Consider the following 16,253-nt stretch of genomic DNA (forward strand, 5'->3'; position numbering starts at 1 on the left):
AAAAAAACTATTTAATAAAGTACGATTTCAAGTTTTTATCTGACAGCAATAAAAAACATTCTCGGTCGCTAAGGCTACTGTCAGGCAACCATGATTTTTGACGAAGCGTATGTAGAATGACACGCTCTTTCAAATGGCATGGTCAAAATTGGGGGTTGCTATTTAAAAAAATTGTCGATGACGTCATATCTCGAACAACGATGACGTCACAAATATGGGTCGTATGTCAAAAAGTGCCTTTTTTAAAAACAAAATCGACGTACCAGGGGATTTTTTCGAAAACTTCGCAATTTAAAAAATAATTAATTTATTCGTTACTTTTCGAAAGCACTGTATTACAAAGGATGCGAGTGTTAACCTAAATAATTGTGTCTGTAACCAAGGATTTCATAACTCACTAGTGACTTATGACTTATAACTCACTACTGAGTTATAGGCTCATTTCATCCAGTATGTACCTATTATGTATATTTTTAATGATTGTATCTAATGTATATTAATAAAAATGCACACAAGAACGTATTTTAAGACTAGACAATTCAATAATATGTTCTAGTTGATGGGTCACCCTCAAATTATGCAAATAGATTTCTAGTGCATTTAATTTCCTTTTCCTTGCTCCACTATACGGAATGTTTCTAAAATATAGTTCTAAATTGAAACAAGAGATAGGAAATGTGAAAACTCTTAATGATAAAATTGCGACGCCTATAGTACACTTTTTAAAATAGCTCCAAAATGGAACCTATCATCTGGGCTCAGAGGAAACGGATATTGAGCCATTACAAGGATATCTTTCTGATATACTTTAAGGGTTCTACATGAACAAGGAAAATGGGTAACGTCTAGGATAGAACTATTTATTCTCCATACAGGGATGTATTGATAAGAGTATGTGGAAGCGCAGTATTAATGGGTTAAAGGAAAAGTGTCACTTGAAATATAGCAACATAGAAAAATCTGCAGTTGCAACATACTGCAGATACGAGACACGTGAGAGAGAGGCAGAAAATTTTGGCCAAGAGATAATTTCAGTTTTGATAAAGGGTTAGATCTACTTGGAAACTAAGTGTTTTTAATTAAAACCGCAATTTTTAACAAACGAAGTTTAATACTGTTAGGTACTTGTGTTTAATTTTTTAAATATTTTGTTGCCTCCCATTTGGTATTAATGTTCTAAAAGTATGTATTTTGAGGAAAAACTTCTATGGGAATATAGTATGTACAAAAAAATAGGTATTTTAATTTTTGAATTTTGTGCATTACGAATTAAATAAAAACAGAATTATTTCAGATGGAATTTTTATATATTTTAAGTAAATTGTCATTAGGTATGCTATATACCCTATACATTTCTGCTTCTGCAAACATTTTATTGCATTTATTACCAATTGACAGATTAACATAATTTTTTTAATTGTCATTATTCTTCTAAGGCTGTTAGGTAAAAATATACTGAAATACGTAATATCTCCAAATCCCTTAAAGATAAATCTATTTTTGAAAAGCCGATCTCTTCCATGATGTAAAAATCTGTATATGTGTGAAAGAAATTTTTTAAATTCTTTTAACTTTTACACTTAACTTTTCCAACGATAACAGAAAAAGGGCGGAGGCAATTTTCGCGTGACCGTACATATAAAAAAAACGTGGTGATGATTTTAATACGTTTAATTAGAAAAAAAATTAAATTGAAATAATTAGTCAATTAGTCAACGATTAAGAAATAATTTTAACTTTAATTTTCAATTTGAGTCGACATTTGAATCGAAATAGTTTTTACAAAAAAATAAAATTATAACTTATAATTTACATTATTTAATACTGCTTGTACGTTTGACCTTTTAACCAGAAAAAAATATGAAAGGCAAAATATATTAAAAATAAACTTGGAATTAATGATTAATTTGGAATGCCTATATTAACAAATGTAGCAATACAAAATTTTTACCTTTTAAATTTATTAGTTTTTAGCACTGTAATTATATGCTAGACTAAAGTTGATTTTCATATACAAAAAGTATTATGTCAAGACTTGTATCAACACCAGAGTAATTTAATTTTCTCATACAACTTTCCCGGATTTACAGGTTCATTAATCTAGTTTAATTTTTTATAAGCTGTTGAATATAGCGTTACACTACTACAAACTTTCTAATTAAGCGATTTTCCAACTCATAAAAACTGCAATTTTACAGCAAACTAATTTTATTACCAATTACATGGGAAACGGAACTATAAATCTTTCTTCTATTGATTACATTAAAATTAATTCACGGAAAAAATTTTAAGGAAACGAAAAATAAATTTCTATTTTGTTTTGGGCGGTCATCTGGAAGAAATACTTTTATTAGTTAATTGAAAATTGTAAGTACAAGGCATAAAGAAGGCGGTAATTTTAGTATTTCCATTTTACTGCTAATTTTTGTAAAAATCTCTCAGTCGGGTAGGTACCTACAAGTATGTAAAAAACTTCGACATCGTATGATGTTAACTGAGTATATATCAATATTGTAAATAAAAACAGTTTATTTTAAGTCAATACATACAGGATGTATCACGAAGAGGGCCCAGTAAGATCATCTCAAAAAGTAGTCAAAATTGAAATCTGAAAATTTGTATACAGGGGTTTATCAAATAGATCTTTTCAATGAAAATAGTGTCAAATTTCTCGCACGTTCGTTTATACCGTTTATTTTTATTTATTCTAGACTATGCCTTAATTGCCTCGTCTGTTAATAGGAAGCTCAACTAAAATCATATACCACTGCCATTCTTATTGAACATTTTTTTTTGTTTCTCGAATACTCCACTGCTACCCTGTCCACCCCATACAAAATATTTTATGTCTTGAACTCTTAAATTTCGTGTTTATCCAAATTTTTATTGGACGAAATTGCTAATAATTTCAATAAAAATGTCAGCGATATTTTAAAAGATTTCATCGTTATCAGCCAGTTGTAAGAAATCTTTAATATTTACTTTGACACTCTTCAGTAACTTTCTTTGGTTTTGTAGTTGAACCTTATTTGATATTCATTGCTTTAGGTTTCGTTTTCTATTAAATAAATATAGCGGTGTGAAAATTTTAAACATAGCTAAGATAATACCCATAATTAAAATATTTATTAGTTGTGAGAAGCTACCGAATACACTAAGAGCTTTCACTTAAAGCGCGTTATGGTTTAGAGACACTTGTATTTGTTATACAAATATTATCTACTTTTACCGACACAGATATCAATATTTTCTACATACGAATCGTATAACTTAACGAGTATTGTATATTTTGTTATATTTTAAACGAACATCTACTAAGTACTTTACACATTTTTCAATGCATTTAATAGTTTTCCTAAGCATATATTTTAAATTGAAAACAGAAACAGACAAACACAAAATACATATGACTATAAACGTCAACAATTTTTTGAAGTGACCGATATAGGATAGTAATGTACATTTTGTATTTGTCTACTTTTTTTCTGTTTGAAATTTTTGTTTAGACAAAACTACAGTATCAAATATCTCTCACTAATTTTTAAACTTTTTTCACAGGTGACAAAAAATAAAATATAANTTTTAAACGAACATCTACTAAGTATTTTACATATTTTTGAATGCATTTAATAGTTTTCCTAAGCATATATTTTAAATTGAAAACAAAAACAGACAAACACAAAATACATATGACTATAAACGTCAACAATTTTTTGAAGTGACCGATATAGTATAGTAATGTGCATTTTGTATTTGTCTACTTTTTTCTGTTTGAAATTTTTGTTTAGACAAAACTACAGCATCAAATATCTCTTTCACTAATTTTTAAACTTTTTTCACAAGTGACAAAATAAAATATAAATAAATATAAAAAATAGTATTACATACATTGCTCTAGCACGAATAATACTTAAAAAATAGAACAGAAAACTTAGAAGGTTTGTTTTTGATTTTGAATAAGAACAATTCTATAAAAATATTATGGTAAATCCTTAGTCACAATGTAAGTCCATTCGTAAGAAACAGTTATATATTGCACATCTTTAACACCATTTTTATATAACTATATAAATAAAATGGACAAATTCTGAATTAATTTTAATTCTATTGTAACTAATCTGAAACACAAATTATGTTTTCTGAAATAAAATTGAGGAATCTGATATACAAGAACAATATTATTCTAATTTTTATACAGTGTGGACAAAATTAGTTACATTTATTTTTAGTAAAGTAGATATTTGGAACAAGGTTTCAAAAAAGAACATTTACAAATGTAAAAGACTACTAATTTCCCTGATTAAAATAACCGTATGTCTTCTTTTAGATTAAAAAAAAATTATAGAAACTAAAAATTGACCAAATTTGACGCTATTCCTTTATAGTTTGGGCTCTTATTATTTCTTAGAAAATTGTTGGTGTTATCCTTGAAACAAAACCAAGTAAAATTTGGTAGAAAGCTATAAGAACCTAGGTTCTTTCACGAATTTTAAATTACATTTTCTTACATTCTCATGTGGACAATTTCCCAGAGAATTTGGGAGAATACAAAGAGAAAGAATTCATCAAAACATTAAGGATAGAGCGTAGATACCAAGGTAGATGAGACATAAACATGATGGCGATTAATGTTGGACGTTAAAACGAAATTTCCCCGTTAAATCAAAAAAACGTAAGACGAATCCAATCTTCAGATCTTTTGACAATAAAATAGTTCGACATCATAAAGATGAGGTAAATTTGTAATGAGGATTTATATTCAGTAAGCTCAAAAATGTATAAGAACGGTCTCTTTCTACGCTCACACAATTTTCTTGATTTAACCTTGAAATAGCCTTGAAACTGATAAGCCGGATCTGAAATCAGTGACTCCAAAAACTCCTTTAACCATAAACACATTTTATAATATCTGTATTCGTGGCAAGCATAAAACAAAGAGATAGATTAAAATATTCCAATATTCATTAATTTTTTTCCCGGAACATAGCTTCTAATCGAAAAATTAATAAAGACACTGTTTACTTAAAAATAGGTCTCGGCAGTATTTTTATTTTTCAATATGTTAAAATATTTAATATCCGCCATATTGGAGCCGCCATCTTGAATTTTGAAAATCTAACGCTTGATTCGGAATCAGCGATCCCAAAAACAGACGACATGGTCTGGAATTTCGACCAGGTACTTTTTTTGTGGTGCTGTGTTATCTTTATTCTTCAATCTTTTAATTTAGAGATCACTCGGAATTTACCATTCTTAACAGTCATTGTTCAAGAAATCTATCATTTTATTTTAATGCAGTCGTATTTGCTATTTTACAAGGTTAATATTTTTATAAACATGATTTTAAGTAATGAATCAATAATATTTAAATTGAGAAAATTTAAAATTGTAATGAAAATTCACTCAATTGCTCCTGAAATGAAAACAGTTACTAATTGTGTTAAACTTTCTACACACTTTTTTGAAAATTTGAGATTCAAATCGATGTAAATTCGAGTTATTATGCAATTTGCATCTGTTCCCGTTTTAGGATGTAAATCTTCATGACAATATTTTTTCCGTGTAATATTCTAAAATCACCAAAATTACCTAAGGCTGCAAAATCCCATTGGGAAAAATTTTTAGTTGAAGCAATAAAACATTTTCCTTTTCATTCAACATATTAATTTCCACATAAATTCAATCAAATGAAGTATTTCTTTAACTTATCTCTTCTAAATTTTTTGTTAATTTAAAATAAAAATCCAAAAGTAGGACATGCTCTCTGCCTTAATAATAATTGCTTAACTTATTTTTTAAATGCCAAGCATGTATTAACTGTCCAGTTTAAGAAATTGAAGAATTTAAATTCATAAATAAATTTCTCGTAATAAATCATGTACACTACAGTTATAACCAGCCTTTAATTAATTTCATAAAAAGAATGAATTAAAATATGATTTCTGCTCGTAATGAGGACCGAACCCGCGATAAATGATAGTAAGGATGTGAGGAAACTTATGGGATGTGTATTTATTTATAATTAGTTGCATTTGCACGAAAACATCATTAATTATTATTAACCGGCGCGACATTAAATCTTTAAATGGGTAATTAACTTAACGGAGGTTTTCATTATGCGAATTAGACGTCTCATTAATTTAGATATAGGTAACGAGTATAGTAGTCAATAATATGTTTAAATACATATTTTTTTAATTTTAGCTAGATGCTCTATTTATATAGTTAATAATGGATACAACTGAGATAAATCGACTATGTTGAATAGTAAGATTTGCAAACAAAAATCAAAATCAAAAAAGGGAAACAAGGAGGATTCAGGAGATATTTGAAAGAAGAAGACGATGGTAAGTAGGAATTTTGAATGGAAAATTAGACAGATGAAAAAAATTAAACGAGACTGCAAGAAATCTGCTTACATGCGAAAGAATTTTAAAAAATAGCAACAGAATAATTCATGAAAACAAAATTCCAAGTATTTGCTACTAGGAGAAAGAAGTCTAGGAAACACAAGAAAAATATCCTGTTAGGTTAGGTCTCAACACTGTTCCATTTTACATCTTTCCTCAAGTTCAAATGTAAATTTTTCACTGGAAGTATTCTGGTCATCCTTTCTCAAGACATGGATGGACCTACCTTAACAAATATAATAAAGACGATAAAATAATTGCTAGTGCATGATAAGCACTTTCCAAAAAGATTTTAAATCCAGCAATATGAAGCTGTTGTAGAAGACATTTTTCTGGAAGCATTTTTTTCCTTCATGAAAAAGTACGCCTTCTATTCCATTTCCATTTCGAGATATTGGGCTGATCTGTGTACAACACTAATATTGTTTCTTCTCATCACCATGTTCACAGATCCTTGAGAAACACTGAGAACATCAAAAATTTAGAAATTTTTAAGAAAATTAAAAACTTATTACAGATCAAGTAACTATTTAAACTTATTGTAAAAGTTGAACGTTGAAATTAATTTATTTATTGTTTCTAAAGAATACATATAATATATTAAAAAACGCATTCCTTTTTCTTTAACCACATTCATGAGAAGGTAACCAAAGTCAGATAGTATTAAAGAAAGTAATTTGCTTTGAGAGTTTGTTTTTTTAGAAAACACTAACACTTAAAGCGTATTAACATATTTTAATAAGTAAAATACATAACTCTATGGGCCAAAACAATGAGGAAGTTGCATCAAATTTTCTTTTGAAGCAAAATTTATTTAAAGTGTAGAAAATTCCTATAAAAGTAATTGTCTATATGTAAAACCCCTTTAAACTTAACTATTAATATGTAATTAATTATTAAAATATTGAATAAAATTAGGTGGGCGAAAACGGTCCCTAATTGGTCAAGCAATTTGTGACGTCAGGATCCGGTACATGAGTGTTAAGACTGTCAAGACGCGGGAGGCTGGCGCTGTCACTGCATTGCTGTCATTTAATCTTGTGTTGAATTAGTTTGTGTTCGCATTGAATTCTGAGTAGTTTTGGGTAGTTAATTTTAGTGTATAAATTTAAAGACAAGTTTCGTTAATTTTCATAGAGTCTACGAACATTTTCACAATATCTACCCAGGCAGCTGTTTCAGGATCAGAATTACAATACGAGAACGTGAAAAACATAACAGTGTCTGAACATAAATATTATAATACCCATGTGTAGTTCCACAACACTAACTGCCCCCAACAAACTATTTAATGTATGTAAGGATGAGAAAATGAGGAAGAAATCAGCAAATATATTTTATAGAACATCTATTTTTGACAAATTATCAGATTGCTCTTGGACAAATCCAGCTTCTGTAGCCATAGAATGTACAGTTTTTAAAATAATTAACAATATTGTGTTAAGTAAAAGTAAATAATATAAAATCTATTCGGCACACGTAGTTTGCATAAACACAAATGAGTAAGAGTGAGACAGACTACAGAACACGACTCTACACGACTCGTTTAATTTGGACCGATACCGGATCGTGACGTAAGAGTCGGCCGTCTTTGTTTAAGACTGCGTTTTAGTGCATAGAGAATTATTTTGAATTTATATATTTTTTTATAGGAAAACTATTAATTAAAAATTTAAAATTTATGTGGCAGTTGACTTTTTACGATGAAATGAATTTAATAGGAAAATAAAAAAAAATGTGAAACTTCCCTATTCATTACTAAGTGTCCTAGGCAGATTCCACTGTAATATATTTGTCAGGGACATGCTGAAATGAACTAAAATTAAACATTAAAATACATAAAATCGTGATTTGATGAATACCTCCTAACAACGAATGTAGAAAAATACCGTTTAATTTTTTTTTAATCTGGCAAATCCGGTAGAACCTACCGCGATACCACTCGGTACTGCTTTCAAGTTAGTCTGAAAATATGATGGAAAATTCCTAATAGATGTTAAAAAATATATGTGTATGAAAATAAAAAAGGTATCCTCTACGTAGAATGTCCGAAGATTAGAGAAAAACATACATATAGGTTATTGAATATAGAATTTTTTGACGATCAAGATATTTTATTATATGAATCGTTCAAATGGTCATTTTAGATGAAAAAACCGCGGAGTGCTATTAAATTAAAGGGTGGAAATTGGAGATAGTGGTGAAAATGCACCCCCTTTCAGTTTTTTAATTGTAACTTGAAAACGAGGCAAAATATCGGTGTAGTTCATAGAAATTTTGCTTTGTTTTCGTGCTAATTTAAAAAACTGCAAAAGTGCATTTTCACCCCTATCTTCAATTTCAACCTTCTAATTTAATAGCACCCCGCGGTTTTTTCATTTTTAATGACCCTTCGAACAAGTCATGTGATAAAAATCCTTGAACGCGTTATTACATTCCTTTTTTGCAAAAATGAGAATTAAAACGTATAAGGGTAAACGCGACGAAAATTGAAAAATTGACAGTTTGTTTGAAGGAAATTTTATCTACTTCTTTTTCTTTGAAGCAATGACTATACCTATCTTTACTCAAAAAAACTAGAGGCAAAAAAACTAAAAAAAAATCAGAAAATCGAATTTTTTGCTTTTTTCAAATTGTTTACCTATTAAGGATTTTTTGGATAAAATTTTCCTTTTAATTTTTTAAATAAGCTATTTCCATGGGAAATTCAATTCTCTAAATAATTTTTCCTATGAACTATAGCGAAATTTTGCTTGCTTCGTTTTCGAGCTGAAAGGGGTACATTTTCACCCCTATCTCCAATTTCCATCCTCTAATTTATTAGCACTTCGCGGTTTTTTCATCTAAAAGGACCGTTTAAACGATTCATATAATAAAATTGTTTGAACGTCATAGTTAATTTTAACCCTGTTTTTTGTATATAGCCTAATAAGGGAAACCCACTAAATGTAGAGTTATAACAGATTTTGGAGCTTCAAAAAGATGGAAATTTGTGGCATCAAGAATTGGGTTACAAGACTGTTTTTCCATCGTATGTCCAAGACATGCTTGCAGCATTGGATTAGTGGATCGTACAGAGTTTCTGTAGGTTAGGAATTTAGGATCATGGCATGTTAAAGCTCGCATCATTCACTTACCTCCTGTGTACGGAGGAATAAGAATTTTAAGTTCAACTTATTTTTTAGATAAATGGAAAACCACCCCTAGTATTAGCTCGAACCTGAAGAGTTGCAAGCATTGACCGAGTCTTTGAATACGCAAAATATAGTGCGTCAATAGTTTCCAGGGCTGTTCCCAAGAAAATAATTCTGAATGCCGAGTTTTGGCTGCTCTTCAGACTGCAGTAGTGGTTTGTAATAACAATTAAAAAAAAACTGGAGAGTAGGGAGCATTTCCCATGGCAGATTTGGTTTCTGAAGAGTCACAATATATTCGAAGTCATGCATCTGTTTACTTTTCTTATATCCTGATTATTATTTGCTGAATTAACAACAGCACAGAATGCAGTTTTGGTATAAAAATATAAAAAAATAAATTATTATAAAAACGGCAATAAAACTATTTCGAGTATGCTTGCTACAGAATAAGTAAAAAATTTACAAACAAAAGATAATTAATTATTAATTCCAAGCCAATGAAACGGTAAGTGAATTCTTATTATCTCCACTTTGATTGTTTAATACTTCTCAGAGACTCCGTTATATTGTAATGATATGTGAGAACCTGCAGACTTGCGGGGCATCGTCGGCAGATAGGGAGAGTTTTTTCTCCGCTACTTTCCTCTCTTCGCGAGTTTCTCCGAAGCTTAACTGGGTCTGTTATCACCCGCGGCGATATTCTAGATAAATCATATTATTTTTTATGCCACCTGTCGGACGGGCGCTCCTATAATGCGGCTTGTTCTTTCGCTGACAGGTCTCTGATGGTTGAGTTTCTTTCTATAGGCAAAGCGCTTTTCTTTTCTTAATGAATAAGCTTCCCATTAGGCTTACATTTATACTGTGAAATTCATGTATCAGTAATACGCTTAGACATGCGGTTTGCTGGAAAATAATGTGTTTATTCATTTATATTGTGAATGCTAGAAGAAAGTTAAAGTATTTATATTATGTTGATGTTGGTGCTAAATAATAGTTACCCACAAATTAGTAGAAGAGCATGTCACATTTCAACAAGTGTTTGGTTGAATATAAATACTGTCAAACTTTGTTCTGTGCGACATTTTAGATCAGGGATGCACATACCGCGGCCCGCGGGCCGCATGCGGCCCGCTGTCGATGTTTATGTGGCCCGCCAACGAATTTTAAAAGTATTCTACTCGCCGCGCTCCGGTCCAAGCATATTATTACGAGACTAGAAATCTGTCGCATCAACTAGATTACAGATTCGCGAAACACGTCGATCCCCGAACAAAGTGGATGGTTCTCGATGTTTGGTAACTCGTATAAATACGACGCATCGCCGGCTACCGGGGCAGTTAAGTTTTGACTACGGATAAGCGAACGTTATACTGTTTGAGAACTGTAATCTGTGACGAGTAAATATTTCGTCGTTCGAACTTGGCTTTTACCGACTGTAACATATAATATTAATTTTGATATGGATAAACCAGGCCCCAGTAAGAAACGTAGTCGTAAGGTTGAAGATGAAAATCGACAGTTTCATGATATTTGGACCGAAAAATACTTTTTTATTTCATCGCATAACAAAATTGTCTGTTTAATATGCAAGAGTAGTGTTTCTATTCCGAAGGAATATAATGTGAAAAGGCACTATGAAACCCAGCATCCAACTTTTACCAAATTAACTGGCGAAAATCGAACGCAAAGAATTTCCACTTTACAACGGGAACTAATAGGCCAGCAATCTATGTTTACAAAACCAATTCAAGATGCTGAAACAGCCACTGAAGTTAGCTTTGAAATATCTCGAATAATAGCGAAAACTTGTCGGCCTTTTAAAGATGGTGAGTTTGTTAAGCAATGTTTGGATATCGCCGCAAAAAAAATTTGTCCGGAAAATGTAAAGAAGTTTGAAAAAATTCAGTTAAATCGGATGACTGTTCAAAGAAGAATTACCGCATTAGCAGATAATATAGAAGAGCAATTAGCTACGAAATCGAGAAGTTTTGAGTATTTTTCTATAGCGCTCGACGAATCTACAGATATAAGTTCAACTGCTCAACTATTAATATTTTTACGAGGTGTAACGCAAAATTTTGAAGTGAGTGAAGAACTGATTGGTATGAGTTCTTTGACAAGTCAAACCAGGGGAAGTGACATGCTCAAAGCTCTTCTAGAAAAATGTTCTATAATGGATTTGGATTTAACGAAAATATCTGGAATTACAACTGACGGAGCACCTTCAATGGTTGGAAGTACATCTGGGATAGTAACTCTGTTAAAAACATATTTACAAACTAAAAACATAAATACCAAGGAATTAATGCAGTTTCATTGTATTATACATCAAGAGGCCCTCTGTTCAAAATTATTGGGATTTGAAAATGTTATGAAAGTTGTAGTACCTACCGTAAACTTTATAAAATCACGAGGTCTCAATCACCGACAATTCAAACAATTTCTCGAGGATATTGAAAGCGAATATGGTGATCTCCTGTTTTACACTGAAGTAAGGTGGCTAAGTCGTGGGTTGACACTACAGCGATTTCTTAACTTGATTGAAGAAATCCAACTATTTCTGGCGGAAAAGAAAAACGACGTCCCCGAACTCGACAACCCTGATTGGCTGTGTGACTTAGCGTTTCTTGTAGACATCACAAATCACTTGAATGTCTTAAATACGCGACTCCAAGGCAAAGATCAATTGATTTCGCAGCTATACTCTCATGTTTCGTCCTTTCAATGCAAATTGAGTCTTTTCAGGACACAAATCAATTCAGCCAATTACGGCCATTTTCCGAACTACAAAAAAATTATGGAGAAGTTCAATAAAACTGACGTCAATTTCGCTCATGTTGAAAAAATTGATATTTTGATACAAGCTTTTGAAAATCGTTTTGTAGACTTCAAAAAAGTTAAACCGCTATTGGACATTTTCAGCAATCCTTTCAACATTTCACCCGAAAATGCGCCGGAATTAATGCAGCTGGAATTAATAGACATGCAAAATGATGATAATTTAAGAAACAAATTTAATGAAGGTAATTTACTCAACTTCTACCGTTGCGTTGATAAAAACGCTTATAAAGAGTTGCGAATAAATGCATTGAAATGCGCAAGCTTATTTGGATCGACGTATATTTGTGAACAAACGTTTTCAGTGATGAAACTTAACAAAACGAAAAACCTGAAAATTTGGAAGCAATTATACGTGTGGCTACAAGTAATGTGGAGCCAAATATAAAAAAAACTTGTTAGTTCAATGCAATGTCATGCATCAAAATAATAAAACATGAAATATTACATTGTAATGATTACATAATTATTACAACAAACATTTTTGAAGGTTATTTTATTTTTATCATTGTATTTCATACTATTTAAAAATAAAAAAATGTGTGTTAATAAATATTGTTTGTAGTGGCTCGTCCTTGGCTTATTATATTTTTCCCGAGTGGCCCCTGTTCCCTATAAGTCTGTGCATCCCTGTTTTAGATTGACAGATACTGCCAAATGTAACGTTAAATGTGTCTCCTGTCTGGAGCTAGAGGTTGTTTTAATAAAGTAGTAATTTTAATGAATTAATTTGCAAATTGTTTGCAAAGGTATGTAGTTGGTTCAGAATATTGGGTAAAAATAATCAAAAGATATTCCGGGCGAATTAGGTTTCTTTTCAAAAATCGGGCCTAATTCAAATTTTATGGGCTTAAAATCATTTAAAAAATACACAGAATAAAAGCCAAAATTTTTGTATTTGTAGAGGTCGTGCGTCATATTGTTTATAACAAAAGAAAAAAAATAATTGCTCTTTTTTCAGTTTTTCGCTTATATCTCCGAAAATACGCCGCTAATTGACATGAGGTATACTTATTGATTTTGTTGCTGAGGAAATTTGCAGCAAGGATAGGCTTTTGCGAAAACTCGAAATGTTTTTTTTTACATTGCAAAATTAGCGGTGAAGAAAAAGACTAGGAAAGACGCTCCTTTTTAAAAAAAAGTTAAATTCCGTTTATTAGTTTTCGAGATGTAAGTGGTCAAAGTTTATCGGCATTTACCGTTAATTTATATATAATTTAGCAATAATATTTGATCCAGTGGCTTCGTTTTTCCGAGTTTAAGCTGGAAAAAATTTTCATATCCATAAGTTATGGGCAACATAAATAAATCAGCGGAAAAGCTGTCGCGAAAAGTGACTCGAAACACGAAAAGTGAGGGAGGGGGGGGGCTCTCCGAGTACTTTAAAATTATAAGTTTTGAAAAAAACTAAATTGGAAATTGATACCTAATTGTAATCTAATTCTTTAAAAATAAAAAAAGAGACTTTAAAAATTGACTGTGACCGTCCTAATCAACCGATTTCAGTTTTTCAAAAATCATTTGAAAGGCTAAGCGGTCTTTTCTATGTGAAAAAATTTTCAAATTTCTAGATGCTTTATTTGAGGCTGTGCAAAATGTTGAAAATTCGAATATTTTTTTTTAATCATTTTGCGAAAATTATTAAACCGATTTTAATGAAATTTGGAGTGTTGTTTTACTATACTATAAAGTTTTTTTTTTACTAAAATTAAAATACCCTTGGAAAAACATTTTAACAAAAATTATCGAAAAAACTTAAAATATTCTTCCAAAATGCATAGGTTCCAAGACATAAGTAAAAAACTCAGATAAAATAGGTATTTTTAAAATTTTTTAAGCATTTTTACAATTTTGAAAATGTTCCGGACCTCGCCCAGATCTAGGGATCTACATTTTTATTATGTTGAGTTGTACTGAAGGTATTCCAGCAAAAATTAGCTTGCCTCCTTTTACATCCAAGAAGTGGGATATTTCGACAGATTCGCCCTGGTCTATATACCGTTGATATTTTAATATCAGTGTCAAAGTCAACATATTAATTTTTATTAACTGCCCACCAAATAATTTTTATTGATAATGCTAACCCTGGAGCAACGAATTTATCTTGTGAAATGTTATGGAATTGGTAATGTGTCATATCGATATGCAATACAAACTTTTAATGAAAAGTATCCAAATGTAACTGTAACTCACATAGCAACTTTTTGTCAAGAATAACTGTTTTTCGAACAATAAAAAAGTTTACAAGAGTGCGGTACCGGGGACACACTATATAAATTTAGGTCCAGATCATTTCCGGATTTACAAATTAAAGAAGAAATAAAATAAATACCTATATCATGGAAGCTACAGACTTTTGAAATATCTCTATATTATTTAGTTAAATGACTTTCAAGGGAGAAATATTTTTGAAAACTTGTCATATTTTAGATTTCAGTGAGTTACAGTATCATTATTGCACTATCATTTTGTTTCACTCAAGGACATTTAAATAAAGGGGACTTATTTATTTACATTTCTAGATGAAGCCTGGTCTATTCACAGTCTAATTGTATCATTGTTGTCAGCTGTATAATTATACTGGAAATGTACTTAATATTTTTATCGCAATTTTCATCACAATTGTGAAAATTATTATTATAGGATAGTATTATTAAGTTATGCATACAATATTGTTAAATTCTGTACATATTAAACTATTTTTCATTTTTCATATTTGCCATGTTTGAAGACTTGGCAACTACGCAATAATTTGTAGCGTGTTCCTCGTTCGTTCTGCCGTGGTTGGCAGAATATGGCGTCTCTTGTTAGAAAATAGTTGTGATTTTAGTAAGTGAAACGTGATTAGTGTTTATACATGTATTTTGGATAAACTTTTAAGGTGTGAATATGGTTAGACAGTGCAGAATTTGTAAGAAATTGGATTATAAACATCCACATCAGCTATCCTTCCACAGGTAAGCGTGCTTGAAGGTGACTTTGGAATGTATATGCAACTGTGGCCATTGTCGTGCGTGTGGGTAACTTTTATTTGAATAACGGTAAAATTTTATAAAACTGACTTGGTATTTTTTTAAAATTTTTGCTGAAATAGTAAGAAAACAATAATATGAACCACGTTTGGCCATTAAAATCAAAGGAAAATGCTGCACCACAAATAAGTTACAGACATTATTTATATTTAATATATTTATAGGTATTTCAATGTTATCCCTTATACCCAACATTACAAATTTTAATCATTCATCATTTTCATTTTCCTCTACGACAAAAACCTTTTCAAAAATATATTTACAATTTTACTAAATGCACGAGCATAAAAACTGAATAAATACAACAGCAAAAATATGGTGGTGGTTCACTTATACATAAAAATACCGAAGATGCAATCAACTGAAAGTTGCATTCATTCAACCATTTGATGTTCTCCTTTGGGAATATATTTTTATGTCTCACTGAAAATTTGCCTCAGTATTCTAAAAGTGAAATGTGAACGTTTTTAGGATGCTTGGGGATGGTGCAACAAGAAAGAAATGGTTACAGTTATTGGGATTCCAAGAAGTTATAAAAATATTATATATATTTATTATAAAAATACTGAGTAGCTGTTGAAATATATTGACTTAGGACTATAAAATATTTTATTTTGACCCATCCAAAATGTACGACATTGGAGATGTAATCGCGCGCATCAGTTGGATGAAAATAAAGCCCTCTGCTTTCCCCTTGTCTAGCTTTACCCAACATATGAGATAGACTGTGACATGCATAGTCCCCTTTATTTAGATGTCCTTGGTTTCACTATAATTTTTCAAAATAATTAATAGATTAATACAAAGATAGCTAATCTGAACGAGTTTGATCT

The sequence above is a fragment of the Anoplophora glabripennis genome, unplaced genomic scaffold (genome assembly GCF_000390285.2).
Source record: "Anoplophora glabripennis isolate ALB-LARVAE unplaced genomic scaffold, Agla_2.0 scaffold275, whole genome shotgun sequence".
Classification (NCBI taxonomy): Eukaryota; Metazoa; Arthropoda; class Insecta; order Coleoptera; family Cerambycidae; genus Anoplophora; species Anoplophora glabripennis.